At 32.1% G+C, this 25468-nt stretch overlaps 1 protein-coding gene across 2 annotated transcripts in view; it reads left to right on the top strand.

Moving 5' to 3' along the window:
* The first annotated feature begins 11062 nt into the window (after nt 1-11062).
* LOC130890994 (solute carrier organic anion transporter family member 74D) overlaps nt 11063-25468 on the top strand; it is a 74545-nt gene continuing 60139 nt past the window's right edge. Inside the window, exons 1-2 of one of the 2 annotated variants that reach the window (XM_057795470.1) lie at nt 11063-11106; nt 12128-14224. The gene's annotated coding sequence lies outside the window, so the exon portion shown is untranslated. Of the gene's footprint in view, nt 11107-12127; nt 14225-14741; nt 15618-25468 lie in introns of those variants that run through there. The other variant, XM_057795471.1, reaches the window with a different exon arrangement.

Raw genomic sequence — 25468 nt, 5'->3', positions numbered from 1 at the left:
TTGTATGATGCGGTCGGAATCATTGGTACCAGAAAGAAGCCTGAGTTTTCATCTGTATCGCAAGTAAGGCTAAAAAGGCATAATTCGAAGCGTATAACACGTCTGCAGCTCAAGCTAAAATAATAATTTCTCAGTGCGTTAACGACTATTTTCACCAGTGAATTGCAGGTAGGCTGTCAGCTAAGGAAGTATGAAACATTCTGGTTGCGCAGTTTGACAACAAAGCTGAAGATCAGTTGTTTCGTCAATGTCTTGATTTTTCCAGTTTGGAATGGGATTTTAACGAGAATGCTTCATCTGTTTTATCTCTTGTAAAACATCAACACCTTTTTTTGTCGGCTTGAATACGCGTAATATAGAAACTGTAGAAGATTTTCTTGAGCTGTTGTACGTCTCCAGAATACTGCACTTTTTACCTAAGAGTTTTAAATAATTCAAGTCGAGTTATCTAATGATGAAAGCAAACGAAAAGAAGTCGGTAGAAGATCTCTCGTCTACTTTAATTGAAGAAGGGCTTACAAGGTAATGTGACCATGTTGTCATGTTGCTCTAGTCTCGATTAGGGATGACGTCAAAATGGCTATCATAGATGACCAGTAGTTAATTGATAATGGAGCTACACGCCACATTACATCAAATTTAAACTGGTTCACTGATTATTAGCCTTTTGCAGCAACTTCAAAAGCTACGAAAAAAGAATTGATAAAAGCTGAAAATAGTCACGCTCAATGACGTATAGTATGTGCCCAACATATCTCGAAACCTCGTCTCTGTCCTTGCTGCTCACCATCGAAATCCGAATAGCAAGTTTAAATTAACTGACACTGAATGTCAGTTCACTATCTGTGGACAGACAATCTTTAGAGGTGCCTGTGACACGGGCGGAACTCTTTATGGTGCTTCGTTTGACACTATACTGCCGGCAGAAGTCTGCGTTAGTGTGACTGAAGACAACAAGACACTTCAGCTGTACCATGAGCGCTGGGGTCACATAGACAAACATCACGTTTGTTTCAAAACTTGATTCTGAACTAGGTGTCAAGGTAGCTGGGGATCATGAAATCTGCGAACTATGCCAATTTGGTAAGGCCCATCGGTTATCATTTAGAACCCTAGTAAAAGCCACAGGTGAGCTGTTGTCGGGTGATTTATGCGGACCTTTCGATCCATCCTTTAGTGGTCGCCGTTACTCAATAGTAATCAAAGATCATTTTTCAATATACCGCTATTGCTTTGTTGCAAGGAGAAAATCTGTCGTCAAAGAGGCTTTGCGTGAAGTACTAGCGAAAGCTTGTACCCTCGGCCATCGTGTTAAGGAGTTTCTCTGTGATAATAGTAGTGAATTTGACAATCATGAAGTTCAAGAAATCCTGAAAAATATAGAGTTACAAAACGTCTGACGACTCTTTGGTCCCAAAATCAATTGAATCTAGTGATGATAAACCAAGTGACGATTCAGACGCATTCACTGCCGCCAACGGCCCGTTCAAGTTACCGAGATCGTCGACTGCAGAATCCTTCCGATGAAGACGTGGTCAGAATCAAGAGAGTTAATCACTATCTGGCGGGCATGGTCGAATTCAAGTTGGTGTACAGCGGAAACTGCGGTTTTTCATTATGAATGATTGGCGGTCTTGCTAATGACATTTTTAAGTGCTGTCATCTTGACTTTTATATTACTACATGTATTCTGATTTACTTGTAATTTGAATTTATTTTGTCAAGTAATTAAAAACTCAACTGAAAAAGTTTGTTTAGATTAGAACATGAAAATCACGTCATAAAAACCTAAACAAAATGTGTTACTATTTATAAAAAATAAGATGAAAATAAAACTTGGCTGACCTCATTTACCATCGGAACCTATATTATCGGCGACTACACTAGATTTCTACCTGACGAGTATTCGCTATTCGCTACATATACCAAATAGCGTCGCTCTTTGACGTTGTCCTCAGTCCGGGACTCAAGCCGCAACGAGAGCTGTTAAACTGCTCTGATGAGTTGTAATGACGTCAAAACTATTCAGTAGTTACAACCCCTCCTTGCAATTGCGAGCCATTGGGGATGATAATATCGATAAAAGGGTCGATTTACATCACGCACTTCAGAGGAGTTGTAATTCATTATTAGTTGAGCCAAAGTCGTTCGAAAACTTGATATATAGTATATAAAAATTCACTCGAAAAAATTCTCTCATGACTGCTTTCTCCTTGATTAAGAAATTATATATATATATATATATATATATATATATATATATATATATATATATATATATATATATATATATAATATTAGGGAAACATGACGATAGTAAATCATCAAGACAAACTGTACAATGCATAGTTAAATTCTCCAGTTTTGTGTTTCTACGGCTTTGATCAGAAAATTAATTCAAACTTGGTCATCTGTATGAAAAGTCTAAAATAGGTGGTAAGTAATTGGAAAATATTTTGAGAAGTTAAGGTTGATTTATTCCTACTGTAGGATTCTAAAATAAATGGCACTGCTATAAGTTACAAAGCCTCAATATAAGACACCGAAAAAATGTATTACTTGATCCCCTTCAGACGTACATTCCTCAATAGTGAGAAATATACAATTTTGTCGTAAACAAAGTATAATATGGATTATATAAATGCAACCATTTTTCATTAATTTTATTCTATTAGAATTATACACAAAATTCAACAGTTATGCAAATGGATAGAATAATCTACGTTATCATTTTAGTGAAGATTTTATATGATTCAAATGAGGTAAATCATATTGTAATTATATTGTGTTGATAATAATTTTATTCTTTGTTATTTGTATCAAAGCGCAAAACATTACATTTTCATTTTGCACAATCATCTTAGACAATGTATTTCGTAATAAAATCAATAAAAAATGTAGCTGTATATACTACAATCTAATATAAAGTGCCAGCCTATTAAAACTTATTCACGTATTCAATTCAAAATATCAATCACCTCCATCTCGTTGAAGTTCATGTCGGTGCCATATGAATTGTCAAGATGGACAATCACGTCGCAATCATTGGTTAACTTTCTAATATCTTGCATTTGAATAGGGGCACTCAGCTCAATGCATGCTTACACTGTCAGAAATGTTATAATGGAATCAAGGCAAGGAATAACTAAATACTTTCTCCAGTACAAAAACAGCTATCAACTGGTTGGTCGCTTTTATCAATTAGTCTTTTTGCTATTAAGACGAGGGAAATAATGAGTGCACCTTTTAAGGCAGTCGTGTGGAGCTAATAAGCATTTTTCAGGATAATCATTCTTAGAAAACTCTGATGGTCTTATGTTTTTCGCTCCTATTATATAGCAAAGTATTGAAATATTTGGTATCATTTTTTTTTCGTAAGAAAAATTATATTATAAGTAGTTAATGTTTTTGGTGGTATACATGGTATTTTGGATTTTTGAAAGGCTATTGAGATAGTTAATTAAGAAATTAAGTTTATGTGGGGCAGTATGGAAAGTCGTTGAATCTAAGTCCAATACGTTACTCTGTATTGCGAGATTTTCCCTATAAACTAAGAAATTGGCACTGCGAGAGACTGTTGATTTGAATTGAAAATAAATCTTGTTTAGGAGCGTTTTCGTATTGGGAATCTCCCGATAAAGGCATTCTTATTTTTGGAATTGATTTTGCTCGTTCTCCAGGGCCAAATGAGGACATGAAGGGGTATATGTTTGGTATCTGGATTATGGGGAATAAATGATAAAATATATCTCATGCCTTACCTTTTTGAATGGGTATATGGATTGCGAAAATTAATTTTGAATTTGATATTGTTACTTGTGTGCCTAGGAATTGATAATACGAGTAGGTAGTAATATTTTCAAAGCGAAGAATTTATTTAGAATCGTAAACATTGTGCAAATCTTTAATCATTGCACTTAGGATTATATAAATCTGCAAGGAATTAAATTTCAAATTTATGTGAGAGATGATACCTTGGAGACTGGACTTTCCAGAGATTCGATCTCGTCATAAAATGACTCTTTTCTTGGTTTTCGCTTAAAATGGTTATAGATTTATTGTAATTTTTTTGTACAATGAAGTTTGTTAATTTACTTCGTGGATTATATTTCTCTGATTTTTATATAATTTAACTGAATTATACCTATCTTCGTCGTCTGAATCTAAAGAACCGAACAGCCATCTAGCAATTTTACCAACTTCATTAACTAGTCCTCTTCGGTTTCTAACATTAGAAATTGAATTGTTCAGGAATTTTCCTCTACGGAAGGGATAAGGTATTCTGTTCCACTTAAAATCGTATGAAATAAGCTATGATATGATATAGGGTTGCTGCTATTAATTATTCTTATACTACTTTGTATTATATAGTAATGATTCATTAAACTACTGTTTTTAAACGCTCAATAAATATTTCTTAATCCACGTAATGTGAAAATGTATGTTTTTGTTCACTATAAATAATTTTCGAATTTCTTATTTGTATAGTAAAGAGAAGGTTTTCTACTTTGGTTATTGATACATCCTCTTCAGTGCCTGAGGTACCTGAAGTTTTCATGTTAAAGTTTTATGATATGTGCCTTTATCTGTTTTAATCAGTACACCTTTATGTTTTACCATTTTGGCTCTTTTATATGTCCAGATTAGTTAAATGGTCGTCTAGATCAATGGGGATTATTTATATGGACTATTTTTTGTGACAGAGTGTAAAGTGTGCTTGTAACAGAATATGGCATTTTTTACTAGTTAAGGCTCTAGTACACAGGGCGAGTTTACAAGCTACAAGCCGGCTTTTTCACAAGCAGCTCGTGAACTCATCCAGTGTACTCGATGCTCCCGCTCCATTAGCTGCTTGTAAAAACGCTCTGGAAAAAGTTCAACTGTCGGCGACTTTTCATAACACTCGCTGGCTTTTGAGAGAGTTAGCTTGTAAACTAGCCGCGTGTACTTACAGTAGCTTGTGCACAAGTTGCTAATAGCGTTGGTTTTGAAGATGTCAGAGGAGCTGGTTCTAGCGGTAGTTACAGTTGTGCTAAAGTGATTAAAAACGAGTTAATTAGACGACAAAACATGCATAAGAGGAACGTGTGGGTGAAACCGTGGATAGGAAGGCGTACTGATTATGGTGCATCAAATACTTTACTGAAAGAGCTGAAAAATGAAGAACCTGCGGCGTATAAAAATATTTTGAGAATTACAGGTAAACAGTTTGATCAACTACTGGGAATGGTAGACGAAATGTTGTCAAAACAGGACACGACAATGAAAATGGCAATCCCAGTAACTACAAAATTAGAAATAACATTACGCTATTTAACGACTGGTGATTCGTTCAAGTATCTGGAGTACCTGTTTCGAGTTCCAGAAACAACAATATCTAGGTTTCTACCCCATATACTTACGGCGATTTGTTATGTTCTTTGACCATTCATTGAGGTAAGTGTAAATAATTTGTAATTAATTTCTAAGAATTTATTTCATGGAATCTTTTCACATACTTTGGGAAAACATATTAATTATAGCTGTTTGTAAAATGTCGTCTTCGTCGTTTGAGGAACCAGTTGCAAAAGCTATTGAGTGCGGTGATGGGAGTAGAAAAAAGTTGTGAAAATCTTGTTGGACTGATGTATTGTCCAATATGTCCAGCTTAGCACGAGCTATACTATTTTGAATTTTCTGCTGCAGTAAGATGGCTGCTCACGTTGGTAGCTGACGGAATTCACTGGCTATATACTTGCCAAACAGATCGTATGGGTTATCCGCAGCAGCATTATTTGAAACGTCGTCTAACTTCTTTGATTGCTTGCGATATTTCCACATTATCGGATTTACCAATTTTTCTACAGTTTTTCTACACCTTTTTCTTGGCGGCTCAGGTGGCTTAATGTATCCAGACGAGTGGGCTGTGCTGTCTTCAACAGTGGAGTTGTTCACGATGCCAGGCATAGCAGGATCAACGGCATCAATTCTCTGTTCATCTTGTTATCTATTTTGACTTTGGTTTAGGTCCTGAACAAAAGAAAAATATTAATAATAATGCATATTTTATGTGTTATTCATTAAGACATAATAAGAACTTAAAAAGAATCTATTTCTGTCAGGTACCAAAAACTGTGGGAAATTGGAAAGAAATTGAAAAGTTATTTCTCCAGCATTAGAATTTCCCTAGATGCTGTGGAGCGATTGATGGTAAACACATTGTCATGAAGAAACCTCCCTGTTCAGGTTCATTATACTACAATCACAAGAAAACCTATAGTATCATACTATTTGCTATGGTGGAAACAGATTATTGCCTCACTGGATGGACGAGCAAGTGATAGTGCAGTGTTTAGAGATAGTACTCTGAACATTGCGATGGAAAATAATACTATTGGGTTTCCCGAGATTTGTTTGAGCTGCTTGCAGTTTGCATAACTGGCTGCGAAAGACTACCTCAAGGCACTATATGTCGTCACAAGCGGTGAACAGAGAAGATTTTAACACGGGAGATATAACACCTGGCGAATGGAGACAAAATACCAGCATCCTACATTCAGTGACCAGAATAGGCAAGAACAATGCAAGCCAAATCGCGAAAGGGATCAGTCAAGCGCACATGAAGTACTTCATGGAAAAAAATACACTACTGTGGCAATGGGAGAAACTTGGACTTTAAAAGGCATAAACAATGTTTTAATAACATAGTATGCGTCTGTGATGTATTAAATTCATAATTAATTAAATTTACTTATCAAATTCGATGTACTACTTCTCGTTGTCACAACCTCACTCAAATAAGTAGCATCCTTAAACCATATTAACTTTGGTACATAAACTTCATCAGTTCCACAGCCACTCTTTTTACTTTTTTCAATTTTTTGTAATTCCGTTCTGTAGACATCTTTAATGAACTTGATTTTAGACTTAAGTAGCTTTGCATCTATTTCGCCTAACAACTGATTTTCTTTCAGCTCAGACATAAGTCGCTTAAAACTCGTATCACTCAACGATTGATTGCTATAGTCTTTATCTTTAATGTTCCACAATGTAGGAAATTGTTGGTATACTTGTAAAAATAATGAAATATTAATAGTGTTCCACTTCATTTTCACAACAGGATCTAGATAGGACACTGTAGGAAAACCACCAATAACTTAGCAAATCTTCAAAATAACCTAACCTAATTAACAGCAGACGGCAACAAGTGGTTTCAACAAGCCAGCTAGTTGGCTACTGAGCAAGTGATAAGTTTGTATGTACTCAAGTATTAGCGCACACGCCGACTAGCCGGCTTTAGCAAGTCGGCTTGTTAGCTTGTAAACTCGCCCCGTGTACTTGAACTTTTAGGGAGTTAAAATTGCTGTTATTCGCAGCGGTGAAATGTAAATGAACGTGGTATAATTTACAGACGTTTTCAAGGTCAAAGTTTTTTAATTCGGTACACCACGATCTGTGGTATTTTTTGGGGTAGGCCATGATGAGAGTTGAAACAGAATAGTTTATTAGCTACGATTACACCTGTTATTCTATCTAAAGGATATGCTTGTCCATAACGCGAGAAGGAATCAATAAAAATTAAATAGGATTCGTTAGATATGTTAAAGACATCTAAATGAATATGTTCAAATAGTTTTGATGTTGTAGGCGTTAAATTATATTTTATTACAGAGGGATTTCTCTCATATTTGTTCTTCAAACAAGTTAACAATTGTTTATTAATTTTTCGACATCATGATTATAGGTATTTAATTTTGGTTGTTCTTCCGCAGTTCTTCGTGCAATGAGTAAATTTGAGCGCTGAATTTTTGAATACGTTTTGAGTTGTTACACAAATATTCGCATGAGAGAATCATTTTGAAAGTATGAAGCATAATTTTGTTTGGGGTCGATGTATTCTTTGATAAATTGTATTATATTATAAATTCACTGTTAAATTTCAGTATTGTTACATATTGTATGTATTTCACCTAGTGCACATACTTCACCGCATATACCGGTATTCTCATGCGCAAACACGCACCATCTCTCTCGCACAAAGTGACGTCACGTTGGAATCAAAAAGTTAATTATAATGTATGCTGTATACCTGAAAAAAAGTTTTATTTTGATTCCTAAAGTAATATTTGATGGAAAGGCATGTCTATATATGTATTATATATATGGTTATTGAAGTTACCGTGAAAAAAAGTGACTAGGTATTTAAAATATGATTATAACATGAAATTAATCAATTTAATAATATTATTTCTGATATATTATGGGTATATTTTATACATTTCTTTAAGCAAATCATATATAGATAAATAAACTATGTTTAAAACCTAGACTTTATATGAAACTGCCTTCTTCGAAATAAATAGACATACACGCACTATTATAGCTATTAGAAAAAAAATAGGAATTGCGTGTTCTAATTTGTGATTTACGACATTTATTTACCATATTGTCTTTGTTTTTTGATGATAACTCCAATATTTCTGATTAATCTAAATCGTCTAGATTTGGCACAGGCGAATTTCCAAGGAAGGGGTCAAGTGGGTCATGACCTCCTCCAAACTGTCTTACTTTTAGGAAAAATGTTAGGAAAGCATTAAAGCTTCGGTACAGTTTGAGCGAAGTGCCGAAATTAAGGGAAAACAACAAAGCAGTCGCTTATAAAAAGTTCACAGTTTTACTTTTTCTTTCTTTGTTATTTCAATTCGTGTTGTTGTCAATAAGATTCTCTTGTTCTTGTCTAACTTAAGATCAATTAAATCGGTTTTGTCAAAATTTACGTCAACACATGCAGTTTTGAGTACGTTAAGATTTGATACATTTTGTGAAAGAGCTTCTTCGACTAAAAATAAAAATTTATATTACTTCACCTAAACTTGAACCATATTTTGAAATTTCGATTAAATAAATTTTTATTACATAAATCAATATTTACATTCATCATAAGTCGTGGAAGTAGTACAAGATAAAGTCAATTAAATAATCATTACCCTTAAATTCTGGAAATGCAGGTACTAAAGCTTGGTATCTTATATTTCTACTTCCTTAGCTGATGATAATTTAACATTTGAATGGTAAATCGTTTGGGGATAATATTTCTCTGTTACAGATGGTTTAATTATTGACCGAGAACTACCTATATCTATTAGCCACTTTAGATAATTTATTTCGATTACCTCATCTCGCTGAAAACTCTCTTTTTCTGCAGGGTTATCAAGTGGCTCTTCTATTGGTTCATAATCAGCCTCTATGTTAGGATCGTATTGATTGTAGTATAGCTCTTCGGCTATGAAATTTGGTCTTTACTTCAGGTTATTTCGAAAGTAATTATTATTATTTTTATTAAAGCGATTTTTTTTTGTAACGAAGAGATTTTCGAAGTTGCGGACATCAGCATGGGTTTTTGTAAATTATTTTGATTTGGATTAAGTTGAAAGGCATTTTTCGGTGGAATAAATACTTGTCTGCTCGTGAAATATTTTCTGTTTTGCGGGATCTATTGAATTCAAAGGGTTGGCTAATAAGATTATTATGTGTTTAATTTGGTTCAAATTGATAATTTCTTGGTTATGGAGAATTTTTGGGAAACGGCATGCTTCCGTAAAAGTTATGGTTATGCGTTTTGGTAAAATTAGATCTATTTGATATTTTTGAAATTTTAGAATTCTATTAGCTCGCATAAACCTTCAGACTTACTAGCCTTTTCAATTGCATTTTATTTTTGAGTATACCATTGCATGCAGCGATGGATGTATTTAAAGCGTTTATATTTTCAATTAATATTAATTGTAACCTACTATCAAAGTCAATTCAATGTGCACCCTTAAGGGGTCTACTACTGGTATTCTTGTACGAGACAGTCTAGATCTCATCTGTCTGAGAAACATTGTAGACATGATCGTTTAAATTTATCCCTACAATTTATTCCTGTTCTATTGCCTAGAATAAACTGTGTCTCTAACATCTCTTGTTCGCATTTAAAAACGTGAGAATTCAATTCTGAATCGTTATATGTTTGATACGCTTTCATTAAATTTTCACATCTTATTAGAAACTTATTACAAATAATCGCAATCACCTTTGAAATATTTAATATTATTTTTAGTTTGTGTTATTAGGTGTATTTATATTTAATTCGTTTTCGAACGAGTTCCATGAAGTTCCCAAAATATCGTTTATTATTTGAATTATTCATCCAATGCTTATCAAATTACTTACACCAAAATATCAATCGAAGACCTAAGAATTGCTAAGAAAGGTGAGAAAAAGAATAGTTTGCTAGTTAAGTTTTGATGAAAAAACGACTGCTCACAAAATTTCCAGCTTCGGGTGCTCCAAGGAATGGGTGCTGTAGCTACTTAATCTTCTACTCGAACGGTTAGAAAAGAAAAAGTTGCAAAATCACCGCAAAGTCAGAACACAAATGAGCAGTTCTTTAAATTACAACTTGTGCGGATCTTACTGACTGCGCCACTTGTATATTTCTTATTCCAAATAACGTTTTAAAAACAATTTAATTCGATTTATTAAGTAAAACCACAACGATTGAAATCAAGTAAAAGAATGAAGAATATAAAACAAACTTAGTTTTATAATACAGAAAGTATAAGCGCATTTTGATTGTATTGCAAATCTGCGGGTGTTTATTGATAACGTCGTACACATACTCGTATTATTGCTAGCTATAATAAGATATTCGTGATAACTAATTCACATTGATTGCGGAAAATGTAATTGTTAATTAGATTAAAAACTCATGAATTATATAAAAATATGTATGTAAAATATTATGTGACGTTTATGATCCACATTCATAAATTAAGATTATTAATGTATGAGCTTTTGCCGGAAACACATGTGGTTAAGGTAGGTTATGATATGAATAGCGGGAACTCTGTTAGATGATCTTTAACCATCAATAGGGGAATTGTCGATAACTACAATAAATCAATTATTTGTGTGTGACTAATTTGTATGGTTAACCGATACGGTTTGCAACTCAGTCAAGTTTGAAGTTTATATATCTAACTAGTAATTACAACATCCGCAATTAATGTGAATTAGTTATCAAGAATATGTTCCACTTATTATAGCTCACGTTAACGTCTAGGAACCCATCCCCAAGTTGAAGTAAGTCACTTTTTTGACATACTAATTTTATATATTCATTCAAAAATCCGATCTTTCACTATATCCTATTGTTAGTGCATTTAATCGAACCACCCAACTCCTGGCCAAACATATTACGGAAATTCTTCAGCCAATTGCTTAACAATCCCAACCGTATGTCAAAAACTCAAGCCATTTCATTGACCTACTCAAAGGTTTCGATATTTCTCCCATATATATTCCTGTCTGTTTTGATATTATCTCCTCAACTTAGTCTATCTCAGACACTAGTCACCACATCGCCCCAGATTACCTTCCGCTCATCAAAAATGATTTGTCCAACACCTACTTCATATTCCAAGGAAATTTCTACCGGAACTCAAAGGTGCCCCCTAGGGATCCCCTCTCAGTCCCGTTATTGCCATTATTTTCATGAACCATTTTGAAAATAAAGCACTATCCTCCTTCCCTCTCCGACCAAGCTGTTGGCTACGATATGTTGATGACATTTGGCCCCATGCAAAAGGTACTTTAGATTCCTTCCTACTCCATTTGAATGGCGTAAATTCTTATACACAGTTCACAATGGAGATGGAGAAAGAATCATCTCTGCCGTTCCTTGACGTCATAATAAAAAAATTGTCCCCATACAGTGTCTCTCACTTCGTCTATCGCAAACCCATTCACACAATCGCTTCCGTAATCGCATTCGGAATGGTTACAACAAATCCTAAACCTCTAGGGGCATCCACAAATTTTCTCTCCTCACCCTCCTCCGCTGGTTTGTAAGATCAACTGGGGTGCTCCTTTCTAACATCAAAGGTGTCACAGACAAAATTTGCAGACTCTTCAAACTCCATGGTATTCGCCACAATCCACAAACCCAATAAGAAACTCTCCCACTTAATCAAATCCGTCAAAGATTTAATATCCAATAAACACCATGGAGTGTATGAAATCCCCTGCTCAGATTGCCAGTTCTATCGATGGTACGCATATTTTTTATATTATATTATCATCATTTTATATTTTTTTGTTTCAGCTTTTCATTTCCTCAAAGAAATTTCAAGAAGTAGGCAGATTGAAGCTTTGGAGTCAACCAAAAAAAGGGATGATTCGTTGAGTGGAGTAGGCAGATTTAGACCACGAAATCGGATCACTTCTTACCAATGAACGAATAACCACCCTTCTCTTGATAATGGCTCCAAAGTGGGAGCCTGAATGTCGATATATATCACTCCTATAGCGACGCCTATGCGCTCAAGTAATTCGTGAATAAAAATAAGGTGCCTGCGACCCGACCCACCAAAAGAGAGAGGATATTAAACAGGACTCCGCACTTGTCTATTATCTACTAATTATTAGGAGGACATGTAGCTGAAGGAATAAAAGTATATTTTTCAGAAAAACTCAAACTTTCTATTATAGATTTTCAAGGAATTTTTCATCGCTATTTCACTATATGTAGCTAAATTATCGAAAAATTTCATTGTTATGCAAGAATTTATTGCAGATGAAATCCTGGAATAGGACGATTTTAAATGCTCATTTTTAAACAGTGTGCGAAAATGACATCACCAGTTTGATAAGATGACGTAATCGTTGATTTTTAAAAGTCTTTTAATCATGAATTCAGCACTATTAGCAACAACTATTATATAAGTTTGTTGGAAAGAAGTAGCATAAATTTTATTCGCGGGCATTGCAGATAACGTTCCCCTATTAGATTTTAAAAATATAAAGATAAATAATTATTTTCGCCCAGATAATAATTTTCTTAAGTATGCACTTCAGTCATAAAGTGAGGAATATTCTTACTCCAGTATCTGCAATGTTGACGAATGACGGCTCTATTTAGACTAAATTTCGCCTCATCAGAAAACATTTTGTTTAAGAAAACACATATTGCAGTTATTGATGTAGCTGAATTTTGTATAGATAGTACATTCTGTCTTTCAAAATACCTTAGGACGTTAAGCATTTCGAATAATTTTAACATGACAATTAAATTTTGTCTCAATTTTACTGACTGTTGATCGGCTGATTGGCCTAGGTACTTTGCATCAAATGAATCGCGTGTTTCTCCTTTTTTCATTGAAATTCAAAGGAGATATTCTTTGACAATATGTTTGACATATATATCTATGTATGGTGAGATTCTACTTTTCATAAGCTAGTTAACGACCTTACATATAACATACCTTTGCATTTGAAAAAAAGTTGTTACGGTTGCAGCTAAGGGATTGCAGAGAAAAATTATTCTAGTGACAATAAATACGTCCAATCTAAAATCATTTCACGTGTTTCTACTTTTTTTAAGTTAAGTAAAGTTTTAAATAATCATTTTTTTTGCTTCCTTTCGCGCAACTTTGTATAATCTATATATCTCTGTCCAGTTACTTTTTATCATTGGCATATTTAATTATTTCAAATTTTGGACGTAAAGTACCATACTAAAAATTACAGGGTTTTGCATTTATTACTCTACGCTCTTTCCAAATAGAGTATAATAATTTATATAAGTTTCAGAATGCCAAACTCATGAAAATAGATTATATTAAAGGCGATCTGTCTAGTCGTCTATTTCAATAATGTGAATTGTAACGTATGTTATGGAAAATATACCGTTTACAAGTCACCGTCCATCTTTATAAATAAGTTCGATGGAGATTGCAACAACGGACAAGTGCCGACTTGGATTATGTTAGGCAGAAGCAAAGGCAGCGGTGTATTCGGCTATGCTAATGAAGTAGGTAGAGAAGCACCAGTGTTAAATGTGGCCAGCAACACTAATAACCAGACAGCCAACGACAGTGCATAGTTACAGTATTTGGGAAGCACCGCTAAGAGAGGGTGCTTTACGTATTTATTTTACAGTTTATCCCGTTTGCGTTTGCGTTATCGTATTCGTACCACTACGGCGCACGGGAGAAAGTGATCTGTGTTCATATTCGGTGTTGGTTATTTAGACACTGTCGCTCGTGTTTTTCTCAGTCTGTGTCGTTCGGGATTCGCGTTAGTATTGTCATTGCTTTTGTTTATATATGTCTACATGCAATGCTAATGTCTCGACAGTAGATTTTCATGATTCTGCTCTGTACCCAGTCCCATAATGTTATGCATTCATACTAGTGATCAGGTGAGAATCTCCGTCCTTTTACTTTCGTTGTATTAAACTCTCATTTTCTGTATTAATGTACCGTGATCCGAATTTAATCATCTGCTAATTGCAATTTGTAGCCGGCTTAATATATTATTTATCTACAGACGTCTGACTTTTTTGTTAAGTAAATATAATCATAAATAACAAAAATAGCAGCAAATTTTTCCATTATTCAGTAAATAAACCATACAAAATCAACAAGTCGTTCATTTTTATTTACACAGTATGTGAATCCAAAAACTTTTTTTTCTTAATTTTGGAACATTGCATGCTGAAATAACTGGTATTTTAAGTAACAATGATAAGTGCTTATAGTAAAATAGAAATGTTGAAAAAATACCTGAGGTATTTTTTCTGTTCTCTGTGAATATACTGATATTACAAAATATTTTATCTTTATGTGAATTAAAAAAAATTAATTTTCACTCAATTTTACCTACCACTGAATTGTTTCACGTAAATACCAACATAGATATGTATGTATGTTATTTACGTGAATTGCCCAAGTACCATATCCTAATCAAATGTTTAATTATCTATGAGTAAAAGTCCATATCTATTTTATTAGCTTCTTTTCTATATAATCGTAATTTGAAATGTTCTCTCGTTACTCAATGGATTTTGGAATAATTTTCATTTCATTAATTAACAGCCACTTCTCCAAAAGCAAGCTGATGATAAATAGTGGTTAGTAATTCTCAACCTGTTTTTATTATTTTTAACAGTAATTATCATGAGCTCTATTCCCATCATAAATAAAAAAAATGGTAGTAGAAATTTAGTAATATTTGTCGTCTGTTTCCTCCAGTTTTTTACCTGCGCTTGAACACTTCTAGTCAACTTCAAAAGATCACGTTCGAAATAAAAATAGGGGTCTAGAAGTTTCAAAAGTTTTATAAGTGAAGACTAGATTTTGTTTAGTCACCTAAGAGAGTTATTGGTCACATGGACGTATTGGATAATGTTCCAAATTTCTTGTGACATAATAACTACAGTAGTGTATTGAAATTGGAAAAAAAATAGTTTAAATTCTCATAAATACGAGGTGGTCTTCGACGTATTAAGGTATAAGAACACACTGTCAATTGCAATAGAAATAATAGTAATAATTCAAGAAGCTATAGAGATAGAAAAATGTCCACAAAGTGAGCAGATTGAAATTCTGGAATCGGTCGAAAGGGGTGATTCGATGCATAAAGTTGGCAGATTGAGACCACGGAATCGGATCACTTCTTATCGTTGAATAAATGACTACGCCAATCCGGTCCTCTTTTAATAATGACTTCAAAGTGGAAGCTGAAACGTCGAGAAATTGCAAATTTCTAACGCTGTTCAATCCGTGAGTGTGAATACGAGGTACATCCAGAAAGTAAGTTTTCTTTTTTCATCCTTTAATGTAAACGTAACTAATCGTGTCGTAACAAATCTATGATTTATCAATCATATACTAGCGGATAGATACCGCCTCGTTCCACTATAGTGGTAGCAATAGTCCAAAATGGAAGCTCTTACTTTATTCTCCGTCTGCAATATTTGAACACATTGCACAATGCAATGCGTGAAACAATCTGGTAATTGCGACGTGTCAAAACAAGAGGCGTAGAATGCTTACTACAGATGCCGTGTTCCTCCATAACAATGCTTGTCCACATACGGTTCGACGCACAAGCAGCTATTTGACGGAAGTGACTTGCTTCCAACGATTTTTGTGCTTGGTTAATCCTCAAAAAATTCTTGTCTTCCGGTCGGTGATTTGGCAATTTCGCACAAACCACATAGAAATATTAAAGTTGATCCCACGAAAAGGCAAGTGTTTCGATTCTGGTGGCGGCTATGTTGAAAAATAGCTGAAATATTGATTCATTTGTTGCCAATATATATTTTCCTCAAAGTGTAAGGTTTTTTTTCTTGAATAGGAAAACTCACTTTCTTGGTTAGGCTCTTATGTAATTTGTAATTTATTTCTTTACACAACTTTGCAATTTGCGAAATAATTTTAAAAATATTTTGAATATGATTAATTTTTATTTTTATTTTACTATGCAAAAAAATGCACAATTAATTGCTAATAGAAATTAAATTGATATTATCTTTTCCCGCATTCCGTAATAATTTGAGGGCATATTTACTGGAAAGTGCCTTCTACTCTGTAAACGACTTCTATTCTAATAATAATATTTAATTATGGACATGCTGCATACTGCTTTAATTTTTGCTATGAACTTATTTACTAATTATTACCTATTACTATTACCTATAATTTAGTTACTTATGGTGGTTTCTTCTTTGTATTGAAATTTTATTGTATTTGTATCTTTATTTAGTTATTTTTATGTTCGTTTTTTAGTTTTTACAAGCTTTTGTCTACAAATTGTAACAATTTTTTAACAATAAAACATTTCTCTCTCTCTCTTTTAATATCAGGAATAATACAAAAAACTTAACATTTTACCAAATTTAAATTAACTAATTAAATGTTCGAAATGACCTTCGCCGACCTCCACACAATGATACAATCTATTTGCTAATCGTTATCACCAAATGGAGTAAAAATATATTGTTTTTGTAAAAACTAACACATTATGCTGTGGCATGATTTTGAATTCATGAAGATAAGGAATCCTAATGAGCTCATTGAGCACTTTGATTAGAGGAAATGCTTGTCTGAATTGTTGGTCTTTTTATCATAGATAGAAGTTTGCAGCAACAGGTAAAAATTTGACGATTCGACGACCTGCTTCGGTATATATATATATATATATATATATATATATATATATATATATATATATATATATATATATATATAAATATATATATATATATATATATATATATAAATATATATATATATATATATATATATATATATATATATATATATTCAAAAAGTTTTTTTTCTGCTTATAATTTGAAACTTGCATGATACCGCTATACACACCAAAATCAGGATAAATATTTAATTTTATCTTTCATCTCTAGTCATTAAAAGTACATATAGCGTGCTCTAATTTCAAGGTGTATATTTTATTTATTTTGGTTTTCTGAAATATAGGTATAGGAGTTCCTAGTTGTTCTAGGGTGACAATTGAAACTGGAAAAAAACTTTTCATTGCACTTGCTCTAGTTATATATAGAACAAGCATTAATTGCATTTAAGTTATGGTGACATCTTAACGATCTACATTCTATTTGAAATTCACCTACAAATTATTTAAAAAGTCTGATGATAAAGAAAAACAGCATCTAGATCTATCTTTGAAGACTACATGCATATTACACAGTCTTTAGAGTACATGTTTGAAATATTAATTCCGGCGGATTAACTAGGTCACATAATCATATTTTGGTTAAGTGCGAGTGATACGCCGCATTCCTATCAATTTTATCTTTCAGGTCTTGTTTTCTATATCTCACAATAGCTCATTATTGTGTGTTGTTAATAAGCCTAATAGTTTCCTCTAATTACAGCTAGACTAATCGAAATATTAGAATGGAATGTTTCATTTAAAATGTGATATGGGTTGTGAAGAGAAAGAGGTTGCGGAAATATATTTTACTGCCAAAAAAAATTTTATAATTTTGTAGACAAAGCGAAATTGAACTCACCGTGTGGATATATGGTTAATATTGGGTCTTATAATAGAATTGCTATCACAAAACTTTGTGCTATATCCTACATTTTAAAACAGCCAAATACACGTGGCCATGAATTAAGTCAGTGATAGTGACATTGAATTTTATATTAACCTTGGTCGCTTGATATTAAGATATTATATAGTATAATTTTGAACGTTGAATTACATCTAGATATTATAAAAGTTTACCACAATAAATTTTAATAATAGACGAAGTGTGTAATAATAGAACTTAACATAAACAATATTTTTACATTGTTTATTTCCGCATATCCTATACTATCTATAGTAAGAAGAGTCTAAACTAAATCTATTAAGAAATAAGTAAGGAACAACTTTGCTCTTTTAGATAATTGCGACAACTGGCTCTACTTCCAAAAATCCTGTTTTTATTTCTTCCGCATATATTTTTCTTGGCTTTGATATTGTCTCCCCATTTACTACCATCTCTTAGTCTATTCCAGACACTAAACAATGCCCCAGATTGTGTTTCTCTTATCAAACCCTGCTTGTCTAATATCTAGGTACTTCATAATTCATAGTACTTCTACAGACAACTGGAATAGATTGTGGGAGATAGGAAAGGTTCCAACTGTTTAGATATGAGGGACAAACTTATAATTATGCATAGTTACATTGAAATTTATTACATATTACATTACACAACTTTTACTCAACTCTACTTTTTTTTCTCATTTTGGTCTCAGTTATATGTATGTATATATTTAATTTCTTATTTCTTAGACTTTTTGATATGTTTATCTTCTTCTTGATTTTCTCAAATTTTCATCTTTAAAAAATTAAAAAAAAAATAATTTTAAGAGATGTTTTAGAAACATGAACTAAAGATATTCCAATTAAAACTATGTTAGCTAATATTGATTACATATCCAGTTTCATATATAATAAACAAGAAAGAAACGTTATAGCTAAAGCACCCATCCAAAATTTTTTTAAAAGAAAATCCAAATTTAAGAGTCTTACCATCTGACAAAGGTAATGTCACAGTTTTATGGAGAAACAACAATATTTAAATTTATCCAAAGAACTAATGTATAATAATACATCAAACGAAGAACTTACTATTGATCCAACTTTCAAAACAACTAATAATTGTAATAAATTAATGAAAAAAGTTTTCAACCAAAAATAAATTGAGAAATAAACTCATAAAAAATTAACAAACTACAACTGTATTTCAGCTAAATTCTACTGTTTATCAAAAATTCATCAACCTACTGTATCAGCTAAACCAATTGTAGCATCAATTAACACTCCGATATAACCTATTACTAATTGGTTAACTGAAATTTTCACAAAATCTTATTATTATAACAATGATTATCACAGAATTACGTCTTATTAGAATTAGATGCAGTATCCCTCTTAGCAATGTCCGTTTAAATATGTCTTGGAGCTCTACAACATAAATGTAGTGCTATAAGTAGAAATTGTAAACTTAATAAAGAAACTTTATTAGAATTGATATTAATTGATAAAATAATACATATTTTTCTAATAATAATAAAACAAATCTTTGAACACCAATGGATTTTCAGTATACCATCTATTAGTATATTATATAATGGATGATATTTTGGAATTTGTAATATCTGCTCTACCCTTCAAATTATTTTTCATTAAAAAGTATGTAGATGATATAACTTTATCTCTTCCATATAATGAAATTGATAATTTACTATTCCACTTAGATCCTCATATACAATTCACTATAGAAAAGGATAATACTGAAAAATCGTTACCTTTTTTGACACTAAATTGATTGGAAGATAATAAAATTGACTGGAATAGGAAACCAATAAGTTCTGGCAAATGTATCAATTATAATTCATATCACCCACGTAACACTAAGATTAATTTAAACAGGCAGATGAAAAATGGAGTTCTTAAAATTTATGATCCAACACTCAACACACTGTACACGTTACCAGTACACCAACACTCACAATTACACTGTCTGCCGCCTGTTTCAATAACTAAGTTATTCTCTTCATAGACTGAACGTGAACTGTTTACCTTTAGTCTCTGAAGACGATAACTTGATTATCGAAACGCACGTCAGACGTCCTAAACTTTGAACAACACAATATTAAGATAGCGTACAGTCAAACTTTTAATATTCAATCTATTTTTAATAAAATAAAAGATTAAACACTATTCAATAAATTGCCTAAACATACTATATGAAATTCCTTCTTCAAATTGTGACAAAATGCACATTGGTCAGTCGAAGAGATCACTCACCAATCAGATAACCAACAATCAATAATCAACATCATTGTAATTGTAATGTAACCAATGGAAATGAACAACGATTTCTATAACAACCACAATCAATAATCTTAATATTTTTATCGAGCGTCAATTTGAATATTGATTTTTGAAATCGATGATTTTTAAAAGAAGCAACGAAATTTGAAACGCCACAATTCTTAACTAATTAATGTAAGTAATTTTTGTTATTTTTAAACTTTTATACATATTTGTATATTGTACTTGACAATAATTTCAGCTCCAGATGATGAATACATAAGAATTCTAAAGCTTGGAAATATATAATAAAAAAACCTTAAACAAAAATATGAAAGTGATTAAAACTTGAAACTATAACTTGTGAGTATAAGGGACCTATTAGCGTGCTTGGAGTTCGGCTTTTCGGGGGGTTTTGGAGAAAATATTTTTGTTGGCACTGGAGCAGGCCGAAGTGGCATAGGAAAGAAATAGATGAAGAAGATATTTTCAAGTTGATGGTAATCTCTATTTCGATAGCTTCTTGAAGGAGTGAAGAGGTGCGAAGTTTGTGTTCCATTGAAATCGATTGTGTGTCCGCTATGGACACGATGTTGGGGAAGGGTAGAGGAAATATCGGAATTAGTGACAAACAATAAGTATTCCTTTGCCCTGACGGAAATACTTCAAATTGTCGCGCCAATGTAGGAATGGTGATAGCTAAGCAGGGGTTTTCATACACTCTATGGTGTTTATTGGATATTCTATCTTTGCTGGATTGATGTGGAAAAAATTCTGTTTGGGCTTAAAGATTGTGCTAATATCGTGGGGTTTGAAGATCTGTAAATTATGTCTGTTAGAACTTTAATATAAGGAAGGTATACCTTCAATTGATTTTCCAAACCAGTGGAGGAGAATGGTAAAAACAAGGCAAATTCTTTTAACCGTACATTTTTGTGCCACATTTCAATACAGAAAAACACCGCAAATCAATTTGTTTAGTTACATTGAAATTTATAAAATGGAATTATAAATTTTATTATTTTCATATACTCGAACCATTTCTAAAAATGCTAAAGATATTTGAATTTCATATTTATCAAACAACATACATTTAATTATAAAAGTGAATTCTTTTTGATATGCATGTACATATATTCTTTATTGGAGACTAAAATAATTATAAATATAATATAAACACTATATTATTCTATATATGAGAAAAATTTTAAAAAAATTAAAATTACTGTAAATAACATTAATTGATAATTGTGGTAAGTATGTGAAATATTACAGTAAAATATTAAATATTTAACATAAGTTAAAAAACAAAATTTTAAACTGACATTGAACAGAATTACAGATTTTGTTAATTTCTTATATTTGAAATTAAAATTTCGTAAATTGAAGATTGTTACGACTAAAATTGCAGTGAGTTAGACTAAATCTAAAGATACCCATTGATTACACAAAGTTTTTGGAGCAATGTATGTTGTTTTTAAAAATAAATGTTTTTGGTAGTTATTTTCTGTGGTTTGTCCAGTGTTGTGTGGAATTTCTTGTGTATATAATGTTATGTTGTGAATTTTTCAACTGTTTACCTGTGCTATTTCTATATGAACAGAAAATATTCATTCGCTTATATCCTCCAATATTATAAACACTAATAGGCTTAGTATGCCACCTTGTAAAACTTTGAAAAACATGTAAATCATTTGCTGAAATGGTGCTGTTACAAAACTGCTATTTAATTTGCTCTACTTGTCATTTTTTTGAAACTCGAAACTAGTATTATAATAGAAGAAGCCAGAGCAGAGAAGATCTATGATTGAAAATTATTTTTCTGTAGATTTTTGCTTCAGTATGATCGTTTTAAATTAAAGGATCGATCCTATCTATCAATTCCGTGCTTTCTCTTTATTTTTAGGCTACCAGTGGCCTTGAACTTCAATTTTAGATTTTTTTAGGCTATAATGCGAAGAAATATTACTAACTGTAAAAGCTCGATTCCAATTAATGATGAATGAAGAAATGAAAGTATTTATTTTTTTATATCCATACCTGCACCTACTTAATTCAGGTCATAAACTCTAATTTGTTTAATTTGAATGCTCTAATTTTTTGTATAAAGGTATACAAAATTATTAGACTCTTATTCATATCAAATTCTTATAACAAAAAAATGTAGAAAATGTAGAAATATGCATATCCGGTGAATATTATGTCTGAAGTTCTCCACTCAAAGTTGTTATTCTTCTTTTCATATTTTAAAAATATTCAAGAGTTTTCTAAGCAAACGATTTTAAATACCTTTATAGGAATATACCCATTTTATCGCTTCTCTTCCACCGATGTATCTACCAAGGAATGTATTATTTATCCACCTTTTAACTGAAAAGAAATAATTTGTCAATTTTTTTCGTTCATATGCGTTGAGCCAATGGGTTTCGTGCAGAAAGTACTTGATAAATTAGAAAGCAAGAATTTTCTATACTGGAAGTAGTTAGTAAGTACTTAGAGCACATTTATTTAACTCGAATAACTCTATATGGAGTAGTCACTTCGAACTGGATACTTGACTTTTTTGTCTCTAGTAAAAATAATGATTCCTCTAAGTACTTTTTAAAAGTACTTGTTAATTTACTATTTTGGGACGCAATCATTTAAAGCTTATTGTACTAGTTACTTGGGCTACTTATTCCGAGTTCCTGTATCAGCACCGAATGTTTCCATTCAATTTAAAATATAATTAACATTTTTTAAATCAATTTCTCTTAGAAGCTAGAATATGGAAAAACATTTACATGAAAAATTATTTTTCTGAATACAATTATGTATTCATATATCATTGAAAAGTCTGAAATGATTTTTTTGTTGTTCTACAACAATAACATTAAATTTTTTGTCGAAAACTAATGTGTTTTCATAATTCTTTATCAAATAGTAAAATACTCATTGTTACAAGTTTACTACATTTTCGTTCCATTGTCAAAATTTTTCTTGGTTCTATTGGTTTTTAGTCACTTAATTTATTGTATCTGTATATTCTTTATATAATAACTGAATAAGTCAAATTCACGTACTTTTTACATAGGTAATATACTTCATTTTACTGTAGAACATAACATTCATTGTAGTATTTATTCTCTGGACAACCTCTGATTGTATTTATCTATAACATTAGCATTCTAAATTGAAATATATTATTTGATTTTATGATCTCTTATTTTCATAGTTGTGAGGCGTTCCGAAATTTAATTGCAGAAGAAGTAAAAATTTTTCGGAGTCGTAATATATAAAACACACCAAGAATTTAAACGAGTGATCAAGTAGGAACTACGAAGTAACCCATAGAATTATTCGCTTCAAGGTCGGACTGTTGAGTTTTTTCGGAATAAGTATTAAAGGTGAATCATGTTACTTTATGGCGATGGATGTAATAGACTGACCGAGTAATATTTCAACTACTTATGTGGACTTATTTTTAATTCTACAGGAAATAATCTACAACAAAATAAAAGTTGATTGATGGTTAAGATGTTCGGAATGATGGAATTCTTTTATTTTTATGAATATGCTACGTACCTAGTATTCTTCCCCAACTTCAGTGTATTTGATAGAAAAATCACAATCGTTCTGTAAAATGGGCATTAGATCAAACACCTTTTAACTCATTAGACATGTTCTGTCTTGAAATTGAGTGATGAATCGTCCAAAGCAATGTGTTTTACAATAAGGTGAGACGCACGGAGAAAAATTAGTTATCTATCTGTTAGAAGAGAAACTTAAACTGAAATTGTGAATAAAATTAATTTTTCTTTCTTTGAATTGAGGTAATTTTTTTATTAGGGCTCACTGCAGGGACTTCTTTAAAAAGTCTGACTCTTCCTTCCATATTCATCTTTAAATCCGTTTGCCTAATTCGTAAGCACGCTTCTCCAATTTCTGAAAGATCGTTGCACTCCCTTTACCTATCTGCTCCACGTTTAGAATTAGTTAAGGGCTCTATATTTTACATTGCAAAAATGCACAATCACTTGCCAATTGAAATCAAATCGATAACATATTTTCTCTCATTTCGCAATAATTTGAGGGCATTTTTATTGAAAAGTTCCTTCTACTCTGTAAACGACTTCTATTCTAATAATAATATTCAATTCCGGGCATGCTGCATATTGGTTTAATGTTGCTATAGACTCATATACTAATTATTACCTATTACTATTACCTATAACTTTGTTACTTATGGTGGTTTCCTTCTTTATATTGAAATTTTATTGTATTTGTATCTTTATTTAGTTATGTTTAAGTTTGCTTTTTAGTTTTTACAGGCTTTTTTCTACAAATTGCAACAATTTTTCAACAATAAAGCATCTCTCTCTCTCTTGCATTGAAACCACGTCATTTTTTATTGTAGACGTCTTTCGTATTACTATTAGCCGGTTCTTCGAGGGTGAGTGTATACCTGAACAAACTCACTCTGGGTAGGGGTCATCCTAGCCTCGATTACCAAACACAAGTTTTGAAATAACAACCATACTCTTAAATAGTAGGTAAACGCTAGAAATGGACACCCGCAGTGATGCACATCAGAAATAAAGTTATCCGCAGTTTAATTGTCTAATTTGTTGAGTGGCTCTTGAGTGGAAGTGTTTGTTCTAAGATTACAGAGAGGTTTGAATTTCATTCATAGGGTTTGACTACAGATTGTCAAAGTAATTGATACTACAGTAATGCTTATTCAGGGTGAAACACGGGAGACGGATGAAGTTTCCAAATAATGATCAGCCAGTTTGTATATTGTATATTTCAACTCGTACAAATTTAGCGGTTTGTAATTATAGACACACTTCTTAGGGTACACCCATATATAAAAGTCACATATCGATAGGTCGGGAGACCTAGGAACATTGGCAAGTGTTAAAGTAAATGTAAGAATAATTTAAATAGGGCCTATTCCTTACAGCCCACTTTATAGTTTAGTAGTTAAATAATAAATGTGAAGTTTCCCGCCGAAAAGGTTTTCCCACTAAAATTATTTTTCGCGGGAGAAGGCTCATAATATAGGTAAGTCAAGTTGATAGGTTCTAGTTTACCTTCAGTCTTTGAAGACAATAACTTGGTTATCGAAACGCACATTAGACAGTCTAATTGTAAGTGTTGGTGTAGTGGTAGTGTAAACAGTATTTTCAGTATGTTTCAAGCATACGTATGTAACAAACCAAATTAACTGTAACAAGGTCCAATAGTACCAACAGAGCAAGCAACACACCACACTGTTACTTTGCAAGTATAGAGGACGCTGGTAAAAAAAAGCTTTATCGTCCAAACA

This window comes from Diorhabda carinulata, chromosome 1 (genome assembly GCF_026250575.1).
Source record: "Diorhabda carinulata isolate Delta chromosome 1, icDioCari1.1, whole genome shotgun sequence".
Classification (NCBI taxonomy): Eukaryota; Metazoa; Arthropoda; class Insecta; order Coleoptera; family Chrysomelidae; genus Diorhabda; species Diorhabda carinulata.
The sequence above is the reverse complement of the archived record's forward strand: the minus strand, read 5'-3'. Positions and strand labels throughout refer to the sequence as shown.